Here is an 11,886-nt window from a genome sequence, read left to right on the forward strand (position 1 = left end):
TACACATCCAAGTTGAGTGTCGTTATTGGAGATGATTTGGTCAGAGGTATGAGGTGCATCTCCATGGAGAATTTGTTATACAGCACTTTAAAATTGTGTTAGTGTACTTCAAAGTTGTTGCTAGTCAGGAGTACACAATGACATAGGAGACACTTTATTTATGAATTCTCTCACTTTCAAGCCAATTATATCAGTGACGTAATTAGATGACGACGTCGCAATTCATGCTCGTCTGAGGAGCAGCTGCGCACATTTGAACATTTTGAAAGTAATTTTAAAAAAAGCCAGGCTCACAATACGAGGAAACTTCAACAACACAACACGAACATTCAGGTAAAAACCTGCTCACCTCGTCTTCCCTTTCACACATGCGTAGCGTTTATATGGTCGTGGTGGGATTTTTTTTAAAAGTCGACTTCATAATTATTTGGACGGCTAACTCACCTGCCAGTTCTTACAACATGCGTGGATTTAAAAGTGACAGCATCAACACCCCTCAAATAAAACCCTGTCCGGCAGACACATAACTAATGGTAATCATGCTAATGGATTTCGATTAGCCCTGTTTATATCATAGCTAATATTGTCGTCTAACCATTAAAAAAACTTTAGTACTTTACTTGGCCACTACGCGACAAGTACTTCAAATCCCAGAATGCACTGTACGATAATATTTTGCTATGTTCCTGCCATATTACGTTTTCAACCTGGAAACTTTTTCTATATTTAATGGGAGGTAATTGTATTTGGGAAAAAAAGAAATACATTCTTTATCTCATCTCCCATCATCACTTTGCAATCCTAAAGCTTGATATCATAGAATTGGCAAACATGAATAATGTGCAGAATTAAGTTTATATAAAAAGCTGCCTTCCCTGGTTATACAAATGAATTTAAAGCACTCACAAATGGCGTACTTTAATTCGTTTAGAGAGCTTACCGTATTATCCAAGAGACCTCCTCAGCGTGGACCATCTAAATATGAAAAATGCTCCCCGCCATCAAGATCGAAGACAAGTGCAACTTATTTGTTGTGTGTCTGCCTCATGCTGTAAGCGTGTGTGAGGACTTTGAACGTCTCTATCTTGCTTTGCCAGCAACCTTATTGAACTACTTAAGTGTTGTGAAACATTTAGATGTGACTCGTGGACAAGTTCATATGAATGAAGGCATGTTTATTTTCACTTCATTGTAAAATTAGACATTTAATTATTGTTATTTTAAAATGTCCAGTGATGATTTTGTCCAGATTTGCATTAAAGTGATGTTATCCCATATTCTGAGTTCTGCTTGTGCTAGTCGAAGAAAACAGTTGGTCAATGAAGAGCAAAGCAGAGGAGGAGAAGGGTCTCTTTTGGGGGGGAATAAATGAACGGTGTGGATTGACCCAAGGCAAAGTTTAGGAGTGAGTTTATGGAAATTTTTGCCCTTTCTTCCAGGAGCGTATTTGTGAGGTCCCACACTGGTGTTGGCCTCACTGTCCAAATACAAGGATGAGAAAGTTTGATGCAGATGACCTTTACCAATACTGACCTCAACCCTTGAGAACACTTTGGGATGAATTAGAGCGGCGATTAAGAATTCGGCTTTCTCATCCAGCATCACTGTGTAACCTCACAAATGGGCATTTGCAAAACTTGTCAGAAATTCCGATGAATTGACTCCTAAACCTTGCGGAAAACCTTACCAGAGGAGTTTAGAACTCCATCGGATGACCAATGTTGTATTAAACCCAATGGATTAAAAATTAGATGTCAATTAAATTAATATCTGAGTCATGGCAGGGGAGCCAACACTTTTAGTAAGCTATGTCTAAATTGTTTTCATCTATGGCACACGTGTCAAACTCGAGTCCCGGGGGCCAGATCTGGTCGCCAAATGATTTTATGTGGCCCGCGAAGCCACATCCAGAGTCTCAGTTTCCATGATTCTTGTAAAAATCTGTACCAAAATTTCAAATTGTCATATATCATTAATGATAAACTTTCCGATATTACAAGAATGTTTGTGTTACCAAACGTGAATAGTTGAAAAATACATTACCCTTGATTTCTGATTCCAAATTAGTTCATAAATTGATGATGTAAATATGATGAGATGATTAAAAAATATTTTTGTTCCACAGTCATAACGGCCCTCTGAGGGAAATCGGAACAATAATGTGGCCCGCGAGAAAAATGAGCTTGACACCCCTGATCTATGGGGTATGTTGGCTAAAGAATGTCACAGAGCAGAATTATTATTTTATTATTGTTGTTGTCAAATAACTCAACAAATGGCATTTATTCTTTTCCTGTAGTATGTGAATCAACTGGCACTGTTGCAATTTGAAGTTATTTTCAATTTAATATCACCATTATCATGTATTATGATTCATCAAATATTTCTCAAACTGAATTTCCATTCTTGGGCGATGTCAATATTCAGGGGAGTTTACGTTTTAGCCCATGGTGAGTCATTGACTCTTGTTTTTTCGCTTTCTTCCAATGGCACAGAAGAGGAATTACTGTACATGCCTCCAATGTCAACCGTCCCTTCTTTTGCGTGGCTTAGATGACCTTCTCATGACCTTCCCTTTCATAGAGGGTACCGATAAGTGCAAACTACATCAAATTGAGCAACTGGCATGGCCTCTTTTAACATTATATCGCATTTAGTCCACCACAGACTAAGGGTATTTTGGATTGAGGCAACAAGGAAATAATGTTTTGAGTTTGTAAATTGCATTCTCATTCTTCATTTTGTGCTTCACAAAGGCAAGTAGATTTAAATGGAGTCATAGCAAAACATTGCCTCCGTATTAAGAAAAAAATCGTCTCCTGGGAGTCACGGCCCATTCCAAGCAATATTTGTCTTGTGCTTTGTGCTGCGCTGCCACTATCATAATCAATGAGCCTTGTAACACTCAATTAGGACATAATTGGATTTGTGGGAAGCAATGTAGATTTCAGCCGACATGAAAGGATTGCTTAGCACCGTTGGCAGTTTTTGATGAAGCGGAGTTGGAATGTTTCATAAAGGTATTATGATGAGGACAGTTTTGACCTAGAACTTGTATTTTCCCTATGTAAAAAAATATGTTTTGAAATCCAGGCCAGTGCCCTGTAACATTTTGTTTTCGACCAAAGTGCTTGTACAAACAATATTTATGTTCTGCTTTGTTGAATTTAGACGTACGTCGATAGTCCCTATTTCAGTCATACTGGTCGCGTCTGCTGGTATATCACTGCAATTGTAGCAGGTCCAGAATGATGAGATTGATATAATCTTTTATGAGCCCTGAAAATGAGACATTGTGTGTAAGGAGCTGGTGACAAGTACAAATCTTTCTTTTCCTGTTAGTTATTAAAGTGCTTGTGGTTCGCTTGGTCTGTGAATTCACAGCATGACGGCAGAGTCGCATCACTTCATCAGTTTCATACAATACGTGTACACACTCTGGAATTGAATTTGATTTTCACAATATGACCACCTCATACATCAGGATCAGTGTGGTTCCTCTCTCAACATGTGTATTACCATCTTCAGATTCATGCTGTTATGCTTTGTTACTCTTGGCTATTGTATAAAAAGGAAGAATATAAGAAATAATATATATATAATATAATATAATGTAATATAATATAATATAAGTAAAAGAAAGAATTGGTGATATGCTTGACACGTCCTCTATTTGCTTTTCTGTGTGGGTGTTGGGGTGTCCATAAACAAATTTAATGGATTTCCTGTTGATGGCAGATTTAGTTCATATTGTGTGCTGTCTTATTGCTTTGTTGTTGTTTTTTTTTTTTTTTTTTGGAGGGGGGTAATCCTATCTTATGTCATGACAATTAAAACTGAAGTGTGGAAAGTTAATAGATGTTTACATGTTAATACCTTTTTTTTTTTTCCCCTGGAAGCACAATCACCGTTTTTCTTTATACTTTGTAAAATTGAGAGGTTCTGACTCGCGTAGTGCCATACAGATTGCAAAACCTAAATGTTTTACTGTACAAAAATGTTTAGCAGGCGAGTTTGAAGAGACAATATGCTATGAATGTAGATATGCATCATGCAAGACTGATGGAGTATTTGCATGTTTCACATCTCTAGGTTTTTAATTATGAGATGAATTTTCTGCCCAGCATGTCAAAAGTAATTGCTTTCTAAATGGGAGGTTTGCCAAAATGTCCCATAAGAGCTAATTGAGGGCAGCAAGAACTGATGAGTTTGTTTGATGATGTGGGCTTGTGCAATTGCATATTTTATGCTTGTGGGTGTTTACTGTGTGGCTTTATATATTGCATGCACGGTGTGTTATTTACATTTACACTTACCAAGAGTTCTTCTCACTGAAACACACACGTACTGTACATAAAGAGGAGGGCAAAGCAGCAATCTTAAGGCGTCCCCCAGGTTCATGCTTATGGAATAAAACTCAAACAATCTCTGCATTTTGCAGTTTATTAAGACTTGTGGTCAGTGCACACGTCAATCAGCAGAGCACCTCTCTTGTCATTGGGAGAATTTGACCAGATTCAAAAGAGACACTCTTGCTTCCTGGTCCAGTGTTAGCTTGGTCCGGATGAATAATTTATTCATAGGATGAATCTGCTGCAGATGGCTAGCTACAGTGTCACAGAGGTTTGACAGTCATGCAACTCTGCTGGACTGAGGCTTAATCGGGAGCCTACTGAGGTTATCAACAGCTGTGCGCCCGATCCTCTTATGTTCACAAGAAAATATGTTGTACATTCATAAATAAATAACAATGAATGAATGTGAGACCGTGCAATGACACTTTAATCCAAAAATAAACAGGGTACAATAGTATGAACAAAAATATGTTAGGTAATAAAACTAAAGCAAGAGCAGTCATATACATCAGTAGTCATCAAAACTGAGCACATATTTGAATTTTGACCAGCATTCCCGTTTCATTTTGAAGCACTTTGAGTTAACTATGACGCAGAAATAGGGGAGAGGTGTAAAGATTTGGGAGAAAGCTTTTTTTTGGTTGTACATTGGTTTCGTAAACACCAATTTAACTATTTCAAACTATTCTGTGAGTTTCCAGTTTCCTCATGACTCCCGTGTGTCACAGTAAATAGATATTTGTGGTTTCTTTGAAGACCGGGGGGTGGTCAATGGGAAGATTTGTAATAGTCGCTTTGTCACAAATGGCCGAGTGGACGGGAATGTGTGTGTGTTGTGATGGTCAGTCTCATTGAGAGATTGGCGTCACACCGCGTAGGTCCCCCGCAAAGATCACTCGAACCGGCTTCCATTAGCAAAAGGTTTCTCTCCACATGTCGCCACGTGAACAAAGAGCTGGTTTCATCTGACACGGGAAGGGATGTGCGGCTGTCATAAATCAGGTTTTAGCAACGCAAACATGGGCTGATTTCTCAATTAAACAGATTGGCAGTGCTTGAACTGCAAGAAAAGAGCGAAAACCAAAAATCTGTATGTAGGCCACAATAATGGTGGCTTAAATTCTTATTGATGGCTTGTAGTTCCAATGTGCTAAAAATTGCGAATAATTCGTTCACATTGGTTCCTGCCAACATTTAATTCAATTATTTACTAGGTTTAAAATGTTTTTATTAGCAACTGAGTGATATCATGTAATGTATTTGCATTTCAGGATCGTCTCACTGTCATTGACATCATCACATTGATTCCTCAAATGGCCAGCACACACACACGTGAGTCATATTTCCCAGTGAGGTTACATGATAATTTGGTCAGGGTACCCCGAGGGGGTGTGGTATGGGTTGGCAGGATTGCAATATATCCTGTCATGTCTGGGTTCCCCTTTTTTTTTGGTTTTCTCTCAAACGCTTCTTCCAGTTTAATTACTGACTCACATTTTCAACTTGTGATTATTTCTCCGAGCTCCAGGAGCAACTTTGGGCTCTTGCACGAGACCTAGCACCTCACCTCATTAGGAAGGTGACAGATTGTCATTAGCACGTATGTGCCGCAGCGAGTCGATGGGAGGTGGAAGGATGTAGCTGCACCGCGGGGCCTGTTTGCCTATAGCACACCCCAAAGCTTGCACACGATGATGGACTTGTAATACAGTAGCACGTGGTCCTAAAATGAACTGAAATTATACCAACCGCGACCCAATGGATATTCCCCAACATTAAATCGCGACCCAACCTCAGATTAGCGGTAGAAGATGGATGGATAAAGACATAATTGATTTCATATGTATTTGTTTTTCTGAGAGCCTTGATGCTTTTACGCAGTTCCCAATCATTAAGATTCTGCAGCATTTATTATGCAAAACCAATTTCACTGTTAGCTTTTTCTTTTTTCTTTTGAAAAGCACTTTTTTTAACCTGCTGGGAATTTTTTCATCTGAAGAACAGCGCTGTATCAGCACTGTACGCTTTCTACTTTTAAATGGGCTGCAGCACTTAGACACTACATGCCTTCAGCTGTTTGAGTCAAAGTAAAACGCTTTAACATTAAGAGACAAATCCAATATTGATACAAATATTCCAAGGCTTTATGGCGTAACGTCATCATTTCCATAGTGTATTATTGTCTTTCTTCTGTCTTCTTTTGTTAAAAAAAAATCTGTGGTATGATGTCTGATAAATAGTAGATTTTTTTTTCTTAACAACTGTAAGAAAAGCGAAGCATGTAATAGCAAATGATATTGTTTTATTCGTCTCTTCCTGTCCTCCAGATCATTAGTTAATGGCTACCTGGACTGCATGTGTTATCCTTATCACAGCGAAACACTGTCTTTGAGAAATGTTACTGTTCTTTTGTGCAAATTTAGCAAGTAAGATGTGGAATTATTTATCATGATAACCATCTGTGTCATTGTTCCAAGTGGTTGTGCACGCACTGCTGGACAATTTAATATCAGCCAACCTCATTTGGACTGGTATTAAGTCCAAGTCATGCAAATAATCTGCAATGATTGGCATCCATCCTTTAGACAAGGATCCATTGTTCCCATCAATGTATGCTATACATACTTTTTATCAGCTTGTATGGTTTGGTTTGAGTAACTGAAATTCTAGGCTAAAGCGCATTCAAGGAAGATGATGTCAGAGCGTGGTTGTATTTCTGTTGCCCATATTGACTCTTCTCCTTTACTGACAGGAGTTGATTGACAGGTAGAATCCCAGAAAGCCTCAGCTCCATGTAATTGCTCTAGGTCAGAAGGCAACAAACAGAAGTGAATCTCCCCATCCCATATCTGCTCTCTGGTTGCTTTTTTTCCCCCCTTCTTCTGATATCATGTCTTGCTTGCAATTACTTACTCGTCTTTTCCCCTGAGATTGAGCAAGTAGTGTTGCCGCAGTATTAGCAGCACATACGCTGGACATATATGGAGCACAGTAGGGGACTGGTGAGCATGTCTGAAAACTCTGGTTCAAATCCTGCTTCACCTGTGTGTAATATGCAGGTTCTCTCCTTGCCTCTGTGGGAGAGGCTCCAGCACACCCGAGACCCCAGTGAGGATAAGTGGTTCAGCAAATGGATGAATGGATATTCCCCAACATTAAATCCTGAAACTAAAATCAATACTTGCTTGGATTTAAGTTCACTGCCTGAGATCTCATATCTTAATATACCAACATGTTTCAGACATATAAACACATTTTGAGTTAATACAGTATATAGGATAGTAGACTTTTTTTTTTTTTTACTGCAATAGTAGTGTAACAAAAGTGCTACATTTTTAAGGTGCTTTAAAAAAAATCAAGTCAAATCACACAAATAAACTAGTTTGTTGGACAAACTGGTATTATTGCACATGTTACAATTTGCACTTGAGGATTAGCTAACTTCTTCTTCTTCTTTTCCTTTCGGCTTGTCCCGTTAGGGGTCGCCACAGTGTGTCATCTTTTGCCATCTTAGCCTATCTCCTGCATCTTCCGCTCTAACCCCAACTGCCCTCATGTCTTCCCTCACCACATCCATAAACCTTCTCTTTGGTCTTCCTCTCACTCTTTTGCCTGGCAGCTCCATCCTCAGCACCCTTCTACCAATATACTCACTCTCTCGCCTCTGAACATGTCCAAACCATCGAAGTCTGCTCTCTCGAATCTTGTCTCCAAAACATCCAACTTTGGCTGTCCCTCTAATGAGCTCATTTCTAATCCTATCCAACCTGGTCACTCCGAGCGAGAACCTCAACATCTTCATTTCTGCCACCTCCAGTTCTGCTTCCTGTTGTTTCTTCAGTGCCACCGTCTCTAATCCGTACATCATGGCCGGCCTCACCACTGTTTTGTAAACTTTGCCCTTCATCCTAGCAGAGACTCTTCTGTCACATAACACACCAGACACCTTTCGCCAGCTGTTCCAACCTGCTTGGACCCGTTTCTTCACTTCCTGACTACACTCACCATTGCTCTGGATTATTGATCCTAAATATTTGAAGTCGTCCACCCTCGCTATCTCTTCTCCCTGTAGGCTCACTCTTCCCCCTCCACTTTTCTCATTCACGCACATATATTCTGTTTTACTTTGGCTAATCTTCATTCCTCTCCTTTCCAGTGCATGTCTCCATCTTTCTAATTGTTCCTCTGCATGCTCCCTGCTTTCACTGCATATCACAATATCATCTGCGAACATCATGGTCCAAGGGGATTCCAGTCTAACCTCATCTGTCAGCCTATCCATTACCACTGCAAACAGGAAGGGGCTCAGAGCTGATCCCTGATGTAGTCCCACCTCCACCTTAAATTCCTCTGTCACACCTAAGGCACACCTCACCATTGTTCTGCTGCCATCATACATGTCCTGTACTATTTTAACATACTTCTCTGCCACACCAGACTTACGCATGCAGTACCAGAGTTCCTCTCTTGGTACTCTGTCATAGGCCTTCTCTAGATCCACAAAGACACAATGTAGCTCCTTCTGACCTTCTCTGTACTTTTCCACTAGCATCCTCAAGGCAAATAATGCATCTGTGGTACTCTTTCTAGGCATGAAACCATACTGTTGCTCGCAGATACTTCTGTCCTGAGTCTCGCCTCCACTACTCTTTCCCATAACTTCATTGTGTGGCTCATCAACTTTATTCCTCGATAGTTCCCACAGCTCTGAACATCCCCTTTGTTCTTAAAAATGGGAACTAGAACACTTTTCCTCCATTCTTCAGGCATCTTTTCGCTCGCTAGTATTCTGTTGAATAAGTTGGTCAAAAACTCCACAGCCATCTCTCCAAATTGCTTCCATACCTCTACCAGTATGTCATCAGGACCAACTGCCTTTCCATTTTTCATCCTTTGTAGTGCCTTTCTGACTTCCCCCTTAGTAATCATTTCCACTTCCTGGTCCTTCACTCTTGCCTCTTCAAACTCTTCCTTCTCTCTCATTTTCTTCATTCATCAACTTCTCAAAGTATTCTTTCCATCTATTTAGCACACTACCGGCACCAGTCAACACATTTCCATCTTTATCCTTAATCACCCTAACCTTCTGCACATCCTTCCCATCTCTATCCCTCTGTCTGGCCAACCTGTAGAGATCCTTTTCTCCTTCTTTCGTGTCCAACCTGGTGTACATGTCTTCATATGCCTCTTGTTTAGCCTTTGCCACCTCTACCTTTGCCCTACGTCGCATCTCGATGTACTCCTTTCGCCTCTCCTCAGTCCTCTCAGTATCCCACTTCTTCTTCGCTAATCTCTTTCCTTGTATGACTCCTTGTATTTTGGGGTTCCACCACCAAGTCTCCTTCTCCCCTTTCCTACCAAAAGACACACCAAGTACTCTCCTGCCTGTCTCTCTGATTACCTTGGCTGTCGTTGTCCAGTCTTCTGGGAGCTTCTGCTTTCCATCGAGAGCCTGTCTTACCTCTTTCCAAAAGGCCGCACAACATTCTTTCCCAGCTTCCACCACATGGTTCTCTGCTCTACCTTTGTCTTCTTAATCTTCCTACCCACCACCAGAGTCATCCTACACACTACCATCCAATGCTGTCGAGCTGCACTCTCCCCCACCACTACTTTACAGTCAGTAACCTCCTTCAGATTACATCCTCTGCACAAAATATAATCCACCTGCGTGCTTCTACCTCCGCTCTTGTAGGTCACTATATGTTCCTCCCTCTTCTGGAAATAAGTGTTCACTACAGCCATCTCCATCCTTTTTGCAAAGTCCACCACCATCTGTCCCCCAAAGTCCCTTTCCTGGATGCCGTACTTACCCATCACTTCTTCATCACCCCTGATTCCTTTACCAAAATGTCCATTACAATCTGCACCAATCACAACTCTCTCGCTGTCTGGGATGCTCAGAACTACTTCATCTAGTTCCTTCCAGAATTTCTCTTTCAACTCTAGGTCACATCCTACCTGTGGGGCATAGCCGCTAACCACATTATACATAACACCCTCAATTTCAAATTTTAGTCTCATCACTCGATCTGATACTCTTTTCACCTCCAAGACATTCTTAGCCAGCTCTTCCTTTAAAATAACCCCTACTCCATTTCTCTTCCCATCTACTCCGTGGTAGAATAATTTAAACCCTGCTCCTAAACTTCTAGCCTTACTTCCTTTCCACCTGCTCTCTTGGATGCACAGAATATCAACCTTTCTCCTAATCATCATGTCAACCAACTCCTGAGCTTTTCCTGTCATAGTCCAAACATTCAAAGTCCATACACTCAGTTGTAGGCTCTGTGCATTCCTCTTTTTCTTCTGACGATGGATCCGGTTTCCTCCTCTTCTTTGTTTTCGACCCACAGTAGCTGAATTTCCACCGACGCCCTGCAGGTTAGCAGTGCCGGGGGCGGGCGTTTTTAACTCGGGCCACAACCGATCCGGTATGGGATTCTTTAGATGAACGCTCATATTTGTTTGGCACAGTTTTTACGCCGGATGCCCTTCCTGATGCAACCCTCTGCATTTATCCGGGCTTGGGACTGGCCTACAGATTGCACTGGTTTGTGCCCCCATAGGGCTGCATTTGAGGATTAGCTAACTATTTGAAAGAAGTAGAGACATTTCCATCACGTTTGATAAATTCAATGCCTTGGAATGTTCTTTTTATTCTTCATATGATTTCAGGCTCTATGCCAGTGGGGTATTTATAGTGTAGTATATGCAGTATTTGATGTGTATGATAGTGTTAAATTATTTATTGAAGCAAAATCGTTGTTTGGGGTCATCCGTTTGATAAGTACTGATTTGCGTGCTTGCATGTTTGTCTGTTTTTTGACAGATGTCTCAAATTCTAGCCCAAAGTCTGCCGAACTTTCTTCAACGCAGTAATAAACATGCCACAAAATTGTGTGGTTTTATAAACAGAAGAGATTGTACACCAGTCTTACTTTATTTTAACCATTTGGAAAATTATGATGTTGAACACAAGCACGGGGAAACCAATGATACTTCCATTGTTCAAAATCTGATCAGAGCCTTTTGGAATATCATCTTTCATCATAATAAATGAAGCATGGCCACCTAAGTCTTGCCCGGCGACAGCAGCTTGTGCAGGAGAATGTTGATTTCATGTGGCGCTGAGACCTTGCTGCGAAGATGAATGCGGCTTCATTGTGCCGCACTAATTATCCAGACGACTTCCATCAAGAAGTGAGCGGAGCTGTTTGTTCAAGGTTGCCATCTGATGTGACATGCAGCGTTCTTGAAACCTGTTGAAAATCTGCAGCATGTGTTGTGAAATGGCCTGTTGCTTAGGAACCAATGTGATTCCGTGCATGCATAAGAGTGGGCTTTGTTCAGTTCTTGGAATATCAATTCTTTAATAAAAAAAAATGTTCACGTGTTGTAGGTGAACTTTGATACTGAAATGCAGATGCAAATTACATGTACTGAATTTTTGTGAAAGCCAAACGAGCAGGGAATGAATAATATCATTGTGTTGCTAATAAGCAATTGAGAAAACACTTTTATTTTTTTA

The 11,886-nt window shown here is 40.6% G+C and overlaps 1 protein-coding gene across 6 annotated transcripts in view; it reads right to left on the reverse strand.

Moving 5' to 3' along the window:
• The window catches only part of stra6 (signaling receptor and transporter of retinol STRA6), a 30,485-nt gene extending 29,341 nt beyond the window's left edge, over window positions 1-1,144 (reverse strand). For 2 of the 6 annotated variants that reach the window (XM_061822546.1, XM_061822552.1), the window contains exon 1: window positions 445-669. The gene's annotated coding sequence lies outside the window, so the exon portion shown is untranslated. Of the gene's footprint in view, window positions 1-349; window positions 673-940 lie in introns of those variants that run through there. The other 4 variants (XM_061822548.1, XM_061822550.1, XM_061822549.1 and 1 more) reach the window with 4 other exon arrangements.
• Window positions 1,145-11,886: the final 10,742 nt, after the last annotated feature.

The sequence above is a fragment of the Syngnathoides biaculeatus genome, chromosome 6, assembly GCF_019802595.1.
Source record: "Syngnathoides biaculeatus isolate LvHL_M chromosome 6, ASM1980259v1, whole genome shotgun sequence".
NCBI classification, from domain to species: Eukaryota; Metazoa; Chordata; class Actinopteri; order Syngnathiformes; family Syngnathidae; genus Syngnathoides; species Syngnathoides biaculeatus.